This window comes from Medicago sativa, chromosome 3 (assembly GCF_051527215.1).
Source record: "Medicago sativa cultivar Bolivia chromosome 3, Bolivia_mono, whole genome shotgun sequence".
Taxonomy (NCBI): domain Eukaryota; kingdom Viridiplantae; phylum Streptophyta; class Magnoliopsida; order Fabales; family Fabaceae; genus Medicago; species Medicago sativa.
Genome location: NC_140751.1, coordinates 81,900,568 through 81,912,869, shown reverse-complemented (window position 1 = coordinate 81,912,869; position 12,302 = coordinate 81,900,568).

The window sequence follows — 12,302 nt, the reverse complement described above, 5'->3', positions numbered from 1 at the left end:
TAACATGATAAAATGGCAAGGAAAGATGACAAAATACATCTAACAAGATACCAAAATTCCAAGCAAACAAAAGACCCATAACCCTCACATTGTAACATTTTTCAAAGAGTTTTGGGGTCAGCCCTAATGTGAGAGTTACAAGAAAATTATAAGCCAAGGAATCATGATATGAAACTAGGTCTATTTTTGCACCAATTTACATATTAAAATGACAAATAACTTGCTAACCAAGCAACCAATTATCACCCATTCAAAACAGCACCAAACACTACATATTATGCAACAAATAACACCCTAAGATCACCCATCAAGTACCAATTATCATAAGCCAAGATATTGGAGTTAAAATGTGCAAAAAAGCTTCACAAAATATGATGAAAGACAACACAAATCATTCACAATTCCACATGCACTTTCTCCAACAATTTTCAACATGCGAAGGGTCACAAGAAACAAGTCTTAATCACTCAAAACAAATGTAAAAGAAATCACAAGGTTTTTACAAGTTTTTTATCAAGATTTTCAACAAAAATTAAAGAAAAAACAATAAACCAAAGTAAAAATAATTCTCCAGTATTTCTTGATCAATCTTGACATGTAATATGTCAAAATTGATCAAAAAGTACAAAGAAAATTATAGGAATTTTTTCAGAATTTTTATCAAAGGTTTTCAAACAAGCAGGGGTGTAAAAAGCAAGAAATTATTAAGAACATACAGGGAAGGGGGGTGTAAACAGCAAAAGAGTAGAGAAAAGAAAGGCTGTAGGCAAGTCAGGCCCAAGCCCAAACGAAATGGGTAGGGTTGGACCCATGGGTTATGGGTATGGACATGGGTTAAGAAAAAGGGTCATAATATAAAATGAAAATTGATGGTAAAAAACAACTTGTTTGTTATCCTTTTCTTTTTCAAAAACGTGAGAAACTTCTCCCCATGTTCACAGACCAGCGCCTCCTTCTTCTTCTCAGGCGAGATGAGTGCTTTCCGGCACGGTGGCTGCCGGCCCAACAGGGCGGCGCCGCCGCGTCGGACGACCCAAACAGCTCCGTTTTCAAAACCTTTTACATCAAAATGATTCTCTTCTCCTCCTCTATTCGATTTTCAGAACAATTTTCAAAAATCATCAAAGACATGGCATGGATCTAGCACTTTAACTACGAATTTTTTGGAAAGAAAGGTGAATAAAGGGAACAAGAAACGTTACCTTCTCGGATTAGTTAAGATCTGGAGATGTTGAAGAAATAAAAACGAGATTGCTCCTCCCTTCTTCACGTATTGTGCTTCGATCTGTTTTGTTCCTTTCCCACGCGAATTCAGCTTCTTCGAATCCGTTACGGTTCCGGTAAGTTTGCTCCTGGATTCTTCTTCTCGCTGAAATTGTGGTTCTGGCCTTTTGCGAAATTCAATTGGAGCCTTCTTCTTTCACGTGTTCCTCTTTGAAAATGGCATGGCTTATGCGTTGCTGTTCTTCTCCGATCCAAACTCGAACTCGTCACTGTTTTTGCGTGTCTTTCCCAAGGAGAATCCGAATTCAGTTTGATTTGAGTGATTGAAACGGAAATTTGCGGTGTTGTTACGGTGGTTCACGAATTCAGGTTGAAACTGAGCCTTGATGACGATTGGCAGTTGCGCAGTGACGGTTAGCGCCGTCGTGAGCCGTTCATGCTTTGCGATTGGAAGCTTGAAATTCTTGCTTTCAACGATGAGTCCGAGAAACTTTCGTGAGAATTTGCGATGAATTGAGGCTTTTGATTATGAGATTTTTGTGAATCGGTGAAAAAATTTGTGGAATTGGTGAGTTTTTTGATGAGTTTGGGAAGTTAGGGAGGTTGTTGTGGTGGTTTAGGTGGTGGTGGAAGTTAGTTATGGAGGTTTTGGTTATGGAGAAAGTTAGTTAGAGGAGAGAGAAAGAGAGAAGAGAGAAAAATGATTTTGTGATTTTTTGTGTATTTGTGAAAATAATTAGTGTAAAAATGATTAGTTGTGAAAAATTGACCACAAGTTTGACTTATATAGGTGATAAAAGGGATGCTTGGACCAATGGTAGTGGGACATGTGGCACTTGACTTATAACAAACCTTGACTTTGACTTAAAAAGGGATTAAAATGCAAATGACAAAAGTGCGCGGACTAAAACGAAAATTAAAACTGAAATTGAATTGAAAAAGTAAATTGAAAATTAACATAAAACGAGACAATTAAAAACAACAAAGCAGATTAAAACGAATCAGAAATATTATGTGAAATGACCAAAACGCCCCCTAGGGACTAAAATGACTAAAAACGACTCAAATGCAATTTAAAAATGGATTTTTAACAGAGAATTGAAGCAAACACTTATTCAAACAAATTAAAAGACTCAGAGACAAATTTTAGAATTTAAACCGGGTTTTAACGCATGAAAAGACTAAAATGCCCCTAGGGGCAAAACTGACTCAAAATGACTTCAAATGCAATTTTAAAATGGATTTTGACATGGAATGAAACAGAGACTTATTCTAATCAAATGAAAAGACTCAAACAAATTTTTTAAAAGACTGAAAGAAATTTTATCACATGAAATGACTAAAATGCCCCTAGGGGCTAAACTGACTAAAAAATGACTCGACTGATGTTTTCTGAAATGAATTTTGACATGAGATTGAAACAAGGGCTTATACAAACCAATTTAAAAGACTCAAACAATTTTCAAGGATTAAAATGAGTTAAATGCAGGAAATGACTAAAATACCCTTCTACGTGAATTTTGCAGATAACATTGAAATAAAATGCAGAGAAAGATGCAATTGATCAGAGACATATCAAATGACTTATAATGCAAGAAAAGAAGAATTGAACAAGTATTTTTAGGTCCAAAATTAGGGTATAACAGCTGCCCCTATTTAAGTTTCTTTGTCCGGAGAGTCAAGAGACGAAGTCTTTGAGTTGACGGGACGAAGATACTTAAATATTAACATTTGCACTGCTTTTGGACATAAAAATACACTTTCAGATTTTCAAACAAACACGAATGCCATGCAACATTTCATTTATGAATGCAAGACAATCGAACCGGAATCTACGGGCTGTGTCACACCACCAAGGGATTTATAGACATCAAGGTAGAAAGAACGGGCAACAAATAGACAGGTACAAGCTGTTCTTTGGATCGAACTTGCCACTTGACCGAGAGACACAAACAAGAGAAGGGTACAAGCTGTTCTTTGGATCGAACTTGCCACTTGACCGGAAACATAGACATATAGGCAGATACAAGCTGTTCTTTGGATCGAACTTGACACTTGATCGGAAACATAGACATATAGGCAGATACAAGCTGTTCTTTGGATCGAACTTGACACTTGATTGAAAATACAAACAGATAGACAGACACAAACTGTTCTTCGGATCGAACTGGCCGTTTGGCTGGAGCTATAGACAAAAAGGGTTGATACAAGCTGTTCTTTGGATCGAACTTGCTTGTTGGATTATCACCACGTCATGTGGGAAGGTGCAAACTGTTCTTTTAGATCGAACTTGCCGTTTGACCGATAACAAAGCATAAGCTGGGTACAAACTGTTCTTTAAATCGAACTTGCCGTTTGTCCGGAAGCATAGGTATATGAGCAGGTACAAGTGGTTCTTTTTTGGATCGAACCTGGCACTTGACCAGTAACAAGATACAAATTGAGAGTCTGGTTTAACAAGATACCAATTGAGGGTAAATTGTCATTGACCTGATTTGCAAATAGACATGACCATTTTTGTTGGCCCAAGAGTAAATTGACATTGATTTGAATTGAGTTGAAAGTTGAATTTGACATTGACATTGACATTGGCATTGACATTGACATTGATATTGACATTGGCATTGACATTGACATTGGCATTGACATTGACATTGGCATTTGACATTAACATTGACATTGACATTGGCATTTGACATTAACATTGACATTGGCATTTGACATTAACATTGACATTGACATTGACATTGGCATTTGACATTAACATTGACATTGACATTGGCATTTGACATTAACATTGACATTGACATTGACATTGGCATTTGACATTAACATTGACATTGACATTTGACATTAACATTGACATTGGCATTGGATATTTGACATTGACATTTGACATTGACATTGACATTGACATTTGACATTTGACATTGGATATTTGACATTGACATTTGACATTGACATTTGACATTGGATACTTGACATTGACATTTGACATTGGATATTTGACATTGACATTTGACATTGACATTTGACATTTGACATTTGACATTTGCATTTGACATTGACATTGGATATTGACATTTGAATTGGATTGAAATTGGAATTTTGACATTGGGATTGGATTGAAATTGGAAATTGACATTGAAATTGACATTGGAATTGGAAATTGGCATTGGAATTGGAATTGGAGATTGACATTGACATTGTCACTGGATGTCATCATTGGAATTGGAGATTGACATTGACATTGTCATTGGATGTCAACATTGACATTGTTATTGGAGTTGAGATTGCTTCGAATTCGACATTTGACATGGTTTGGAATTGAGATTGGAAGGTTGAGATTGCATCGAATTTGACAATTGACATTGAGTTGAATTTGACAGTTTGACATTGAAATTGAGGTTAGGATTGACATTGGAGATTGGAAATTGCTTCGAATTTGACAGTCGACATGATTGGAATTGAAGTTGGAGAGTGGAAACTTGCATTGAATTTGGCAGTTGAAAGTTGGATATGCAACATGTATGTATGGTATAGCAAGATTATTGGATGTACGAGCACATAAAATGCATGATTATGCATGTATGAATGCTTGAAATGCATGATTGATTGGCAGTTTGACAGAGAAGTTTCACAAAGGCAGATGAGACATTGGAAGATTGGGCACGTAGTGGCTCGTGCTGCGACATATTCACAGGGGAAAAACCTCTTTGGAGAGACCGTCGTTGAGAGACGTATCAAAACCATGGCTGAGGGCAATAAAACTTGTAAAGGAGGGACCCTTGGAAGGTTCTTGGATACAGGTCGCCGTTGCTAGGCGTGTCAGTGCTGGGTGAACATTGGATGCTCGCATCTGTGGTCAATGCTTTTATATTCTTTTCATTTTTTCATTTTTCCATTTTCGAACCCCACTTTTGCCTGAACCGCCCTTTCGGGTTTTCGATTCACCGGGGAATAACTTCTTTTCATTGCCCCATTTTTGCCTGAATTGCCTTCATAGGTTGTCAATCAGCGGGGTGCTCATTTTTGCCTAAGCCGCCCTTTCGGGTTTTCAACTTAGCGAGCTTTTCATTTTCATTTTTCATTTTTTTCACTTTCATTTTCATTCTGTTTTTTCATTCTTGCCATTGACCACAGATCATCCTGGGGAGTAACCTGCTTGTAACATGTATTGAAATAGACATTGATATTCATTCATTCATGCATGTTTCATTGAAATGTACCCTGTTGCTCAGGTTTGCTTTCAAAATAGATAGAAATTTTTTTTTAGTTTTCAAAGATGTTTGTTTCAGACATTGACATTATCAAATAGACAGAAAATATTTTGTATATAAAGCATTGAAAGCAGAAAGGAAATGGAATTTCAAACAATAGAAAGGCTCGAATTGATGTAGAAGAGTGAAAGTCAGCCAAGGGCACGACTCCACGGATTTACAAAGCTTGGAAAATGGTAATTTTATTGGTTGGTGATACATTGAACACGATGACCGCTACATTTCATAGAAATTTTGAATTCACACGTACGGAAGCCTCTGATGAAGACGATCATTGACAGTTGCAGATGCCCCAAGGGGTGATGGTGATTTGCCAGATATAGTTACTTGTCTTTTATCAACCTCATTTTTGCATGAACCGCCCTTTCGGGTTTTCGGCTCATCGAGGCGCTCATTTTTGCCTGAGTTGCGTACAATCTCAGCGAGCTTTTTCATATTCATTTTTTTTTTGTCCCTAACTTTTGCCTGGATCGCCCTTTCGGGTTTTCGATCCACCGGGAAGCGCATTTTTGCCTAGGCCGCCCTTTCGGGTTTTCGACCTACCACGCTGTTCTTTTCTTTCTAGACAAAGTATTTCTTGACTATATCGGCATTAACAGGATTTGGGAGTTCAACACCATCCATGTGTGTAAGAATCAAAGCACCACCAGAGAAAGCCTTCTTGACAACATAAGGACCTTCATAGTTAGGTGTCCACTTGCCCCTTGGGTCGGGTTGCTGACTTATCCTTCTTTTCAATACAAGTTCGCCTTCCTTGAATTCTCGAGGTCGGACTTTCTTGTCAAAAGCATTCTTCATTCGCACTTGATACAACTGTCCATGAGTCATGGCATCCATACGTTTCTCTTCAATCAAATTCAATTGATCGTACCGACTTTGACACCATTCAGCCTCAGTTAATTTCGCTTCCATGATTACTCGAAGAGATGGAATCTCCACTTCCAGAGGGAGAACTGCTTCCATGCCATACACAAGAGAGAAAGGAGTTGCCCCGGTTGAACTACGCACTGTAGTACGGTAACCATGCAGGGCAAAAGGTAGCATTTCATGCCAGTCTTTGTAAGTAGTGACCATCTTCTGAACAATCTTCTTGATGTTCTTGTTAGCGGCCTCAACTGCACCATTCATCTGAGGTCTATAAGGAGGAGAGTTGTGATGTTCAATTTTGAATTCTTCACATAAAGTTTGCATCATACTATTGTTCAGATTGGAACCATTGTCAGTGATGATCTTGTTGGGAACACCATATCGACAGATGATGTTATTCTTGATAAACTTGACAACCACTTGCTTGGTCACATTGGCATAGGAGGCAGCTTCAACCCACTTGGTGAAATAATCAATTGCCACTAGAATAAAACGATGTCCATTGGAAGCCTTCGGTTCAATTCTTCCGATCATGTCAATGCCTCACATAGAGAAATGCCATGGGGAAGATATAACATTGAGAGCGTGTGGAGGCACATGAATCTTGTCAGCATAAATTTGACACTTGTGGCATCTTTTAGCATGTTTGTGGCAGTCACGCTCCATGGTTGTCCAGTAATAGCCGGCTCTTAACAATTTTCTTGACATGGTGTGGCCCGAAGCATGGGTCCCAAAAGTGCCATCATGCACATCATGCATCAACTTCTCAGCTTCTTGTTTATCAACACATCTCAACAAAACCATGTCATAGTTCCTCTTGTATAGGATTTCTCCGTCCAGAAGGAATCTGCTAGCCCATCGTCTCAAGGTCTTTTTATCCCTGTTGGAAGCACCAGGTGGATATTCACGATTCTGCAAGAATTGTTTGATGTTGTAATACCAAGGCTTTTTATCATTCACACCTTCATCAGCCTGATCTGGCATATTTTCAATAGTAAACACATGAGCGGGTCTATCAAGACGCTGCACTTTGATTACGGGCACATCATTCCAGTGATTGACACGAAACATAGAAGACAGAGTAGCAAAAGCATCAGCCATCTGATTTTCATCCCGAGGGATATGGTGTAGCTCAACCTTGGTAAAGTATGTCAACAGACGTCTTGCATAGTCACGGTAAGGGATCAGCTTCTCATGATGAGTCTCCCATTCACCCTTTATCTGATTAATAACAAGTGCAGAATCCCCATAGATGTCAAGGTGTTTAATTCTCAGGTCAAGGGCTTCTTCAATGCCCAAGATGCATGCTTCATATTCAGCTATGTTGTTTGTGCAGTCAAAGGTTATTCGAGCGGTGAAAGGAATGTGGTGCCCCTGCGGAGTCACAATGATAGCTCCAATTCCTTTACCGTAAACACCAATCCCCACTTGCTATTGGGATCTGGCCCTTCATTGATCAGTGGCTCTTCACAGTCTTTTGCTTTCAGATACATAATCTCTTCATCAGGGAAATCAAACTTAATTGGCTGGTAATCATCAAGAGGTTGACAAGAAAGATGCTCAGCAAGGACACTTCCTTTGATTGCTTTCTGAGCTTTGTACACAATATCATATTCAGACAACAACATTTGCCAACGTGCAATCTTTCCAGTGACAGCAGGCTTCTCAAAGATGTACTTGATTGGATCTATTCGGGATATCAACCAAGTTGTATGATTCACCATATAATGACGCAGGCGTTTGGCAGCCCAAGCCAAGGCACAACATGTCTTTTCAAGCATTGTATATCGAGTCTCACAGTCGGTGAACTTCTTGCTCAGATAGTAGATAGCATGTTCTTTCTTTCCAGTCTCGTCTTGTTGACCGAGAACACAACCCACTGAATCATCTAACACTGACAGATACATAATCAATGGCCTTCCTTCCACTGGCGGGACAAGGATAGGTGGTTCCAACAGGTATTCTTTAATGCTATCAAAAGCTTCCTGACATTCGTCATTCCATACAACAGGCTGATTCTTCCTGAGCAATTTGAAAATTGGACCACAAGTAGTAGTCATATGAGATATGAATCTTGAAATATAATTCAGACGTCCGAGAAAACCTCTGACTTGCTTCTCAGTTTGAGGGGCCGGCATCTCTCTGATGGCTCGGACTTTGTCGGGATCAACTTCGATGCCTCTTTGACTGACAATGAAGCCAAGCAACTTTCCAGATCGTACACCGAATGTGCATTTATTAGGATTCAACCGCAGCTTGTACTTTCTCAGTCTTTCAAACATCTTTTTCAAATACACAACATGCTGCTCTTCATCACTTGACTTCACAATCATATCATCAACATATAATTCAATCTCCTTGTGAATCATATCATGAAACAGAGTGGTCATACCCCTTTGATAGGTAGCACCAGCATTTATCAAGCCGAACGGCCTCACTTTATAACAGAACGTTCCCCACGGAGTGATGAAGGACGTCTTTTCTCTATCTTCAGGAGACATTCGTATCTGATTATAGCCAGAGAAACCATCCATGAAGGAGAAGACTTTGGATTGAGCAGTACTGTCAACAAGCACATCAATATGAGGCAATGGGAAGTTATCTTTTGGGCTGGCTTTGTTCAGATCTCTGTAATCAACACACATTCGAACTTTCCCATCTTTCTTTGGCACTGGCACAATGTTGGCAATCCACTCAGGATATTCAGCTGTCATGAGGAAACCCGCATCAATTTGCTTCTGTATTTCAGCCTTGATCTTAAGAGCCATGTCTGGGCGAGACCTTCTTAATTTCTGTTTGACAGGAGGGCATTCAGGTCTTGTCGGTATCCGATGTTCCACAATCTGGGGATCTAGACCCGGCATATCCTCATAAGACCATGCAAAGACATCTGGATAATCATGGAGAAGCTGAATAATCTTCCTTTTCACTTCTGGCTCAAGCGCAGCACCAATCTTGATCTCTCGCTTGTTCTCTTTAGTACCCAGGTTGATGAGCTCAATCTCTTCCTGGTGAGGCTGAATGGCTCTTCTTTCTTGCTCAAGCAGTCGAGTGATCTCATATGGTATCTCTTCATTATCATCATCCTCATCTTCAGCTTCATATACAGGGAATTCAAAATTTGGATGAACCATAGGGTCACTGTGTTCAACGGGTTTATTATGGTTCAATCTGCATAATATGATTGGGGATGATTTTTAGAAAAAAGTTTTTCATGCAGATTTTTGAAATTAATAAGAAAATACAGATGTTTTGGTTTTTTCTGGCATTACCATTATTTCCAAGAAAAAGGCACTAAAAAGTAAAAAACAAAGAGTCGTGAGAAAAACGACAACTTTTATTGATAACGGCAATGCCGAAACAAACACGCCCTTACAATGATATCACTTTCGCCTTGGGCAGAGCGAAAGGATTGTTATTTTGAAAACAAAAAACATGAGCAACAAAACACATTACATGGAAGCATGCATGACTAAAGGAACATCAATGGCCTCCCAATTTTTCACAGTGCCTCCTGGTATAACAAACGCAGGCACGTGACCTCTTTCAGCAGCATCTTCAGCAATAGCATTGATGAACCCAGCACTGTGGAAGGTTCCCTTTGAAACAGCAGATGTCGGGGAGAATCCAAGGCCCTCTTTACGCTTGTTTTCCAAGATCTGAATCACTTTGCCCCAGCCAGCAGCTTGCCCTGCTTGAACGGCCTTCTGGGCGTCTTTCAATGAAGCCATGCTAGCACCAGCCCTCCGGGGTTCTGCACCTTCGACAGTCAAGCCTTGAAACGACGTCCCTTCAGCGGACCCTGCTTCAACACAAGAGAAAGATGATACTTGGCTAACCAGAAATGCCTCTTCACCATGCACAGTGACAATCTTACCGTTCCTCATGAACTTGAGCTTCTGATGCAAAGTGGACGTGACTGCTCCAGCGTCGTGGATCCACGGTCTTCCGAGGAGACAGCTGTAGGAAGCATTGATGTCCATGACTTGGAAAGTGATCTGAAATGTCTCAGGACCAATGGTGATTGGCAAGTCTACTTCCCTAAGAACATCTTTGCGAGATCCGTCGAAAGCCTTAACCAAATAGTTGTTTCCCCTCAGAGAGATTCCATGATGACTCAACTGTCTTAGTGTGGACTCAGGCATTACATTTAATGATGATCCGGTGTCCACCAACACGTTGGATATCATATCAGACTTGCAATGCACCGAGATGTGTAAAGCCAAGTTGTGGTGCCTCCCTGCTTCGGGGAGTTCATCATCACCGAATCCCAAGTTGTTGCAGGCAGTAATATTACTCACTATCCCATCGAACTGATCCACAGAGACCTCGTGGTCAACATAAGCTTGCTCTAGTATCTTCATTAACACTTTCCTATGGGCCTCTGAGCTCATAAGCAAAGACAAGATGGATATCTTTGATGGAGTCTGCAGCAGCTGGTCAACAATTTTATAATCGCTCTTTTTGATGAGCCTCAAAATTTCGTCTAGATTAGACTCTTCAATGGGCTGGCCCGAGGGGCTGGCATTCTCTTCCTCAAGGTTAGCCATGTTTCTTCTCTTGTACAATCTTGTCTGATAAACTCTATCTGGTTGGTAAACTTTGCGAGCACGAGCCACTTTTCAGATTGCGGCGGAAGAACCAGGAGACAATGAGCACGGGAAGCCATTTGTGACCGATGAATGATGCATATGATGCATGATATGCAAATGCAAAAAGACCCTTTTTTTGTCAGAGGACTTGTCAAAGTGGTTGTGAACATCACGGAGAAACACGGTTTTATTTGAAAATCTTGAGCAAAACTAAAAGTTTAGTTGAGATGATATCACTTGGCGTTCACATCCATGATGTTCAAAAGATGACTTGTCTAAGTCTTCAGATAAATGCATGGAAAAAAGTTTATGCATGTATGCATGTATGCATGAATGCATGATTATGTTCAAGTTCGGAGAAAACATGGTGGGTTGAAGTTCAAAGTCGAGGAGTCATGGGTGGACACGGTGTCCGGTGAAACTAGGGTTTTAGGATAATAGTAACCGGGTTCTAAGAAGGTTCCCAAGCTGCAACCTCTCCGACGTATCTCATGGTATCACGAGACAACTCTCGCTCCATGATTATACGTGGAAGGTCTAACTTGAGTGTAGTATCGCGTGACGACTAAAACTCGAGACGACACTCGGTTTAGCCTCCGCACTACGCCCTAGAAAATGGCCATGGATGGGTTTGGTTATCTACGGTTCATAGCGTCATAGAACAATTAGAAGTAAAGTGCCTAAACGCGACAACTCGCGCCGACAACATCACCTCCAAAATGCCTCAGCTATGTGGGATTGATCGCATAATCCAAAACACGAGGCAACCCCCGGAATGAATTGTCGATTATATCCCTCCTAAATCCTAAGTTCACTCAGCCCGGGTGCAGGACTTTTGATATTCTCACCCCACACGTTTGCAAGAAATTAAACATTTATTCACATAAAAAAGCAAGTAAAAGAAGCAAGTAAAAATACAAGCGCAAGCGTGGAAATAAAAGACTAGGCGTAACTCTCGAATCTCCCCAGTGAAGTCGCCAGCTGTTTTATCTTGGTTTTCGGGTGTCAAACATTGATTACGTTTGAACCTTTTAAACCGGTGATATCTTATTTTTTCTTGGGAAGGGAAAAAAGTAAGCAAAACCCTTGAGAATCGAGGTCCGGGAGTTGTTTTCGCTACGGGAAGGTGTTAGGCACCCATAACGACTATAGTATCCTATAGGAACCGTCTTTAATTTCTACGCGCGCGCTTTATTTTTAAATGCTATTTTGAAATGATATTTACACCTAAAGTTTGCTAAGTGAAGAATTGGAGGGAGAAGAATGTTTTTGGATTTTTATTTTAGTTGAATTGAAGGAATTTTGTTCCTTGCCTACGTACCCGATTAAGGGATCAAAT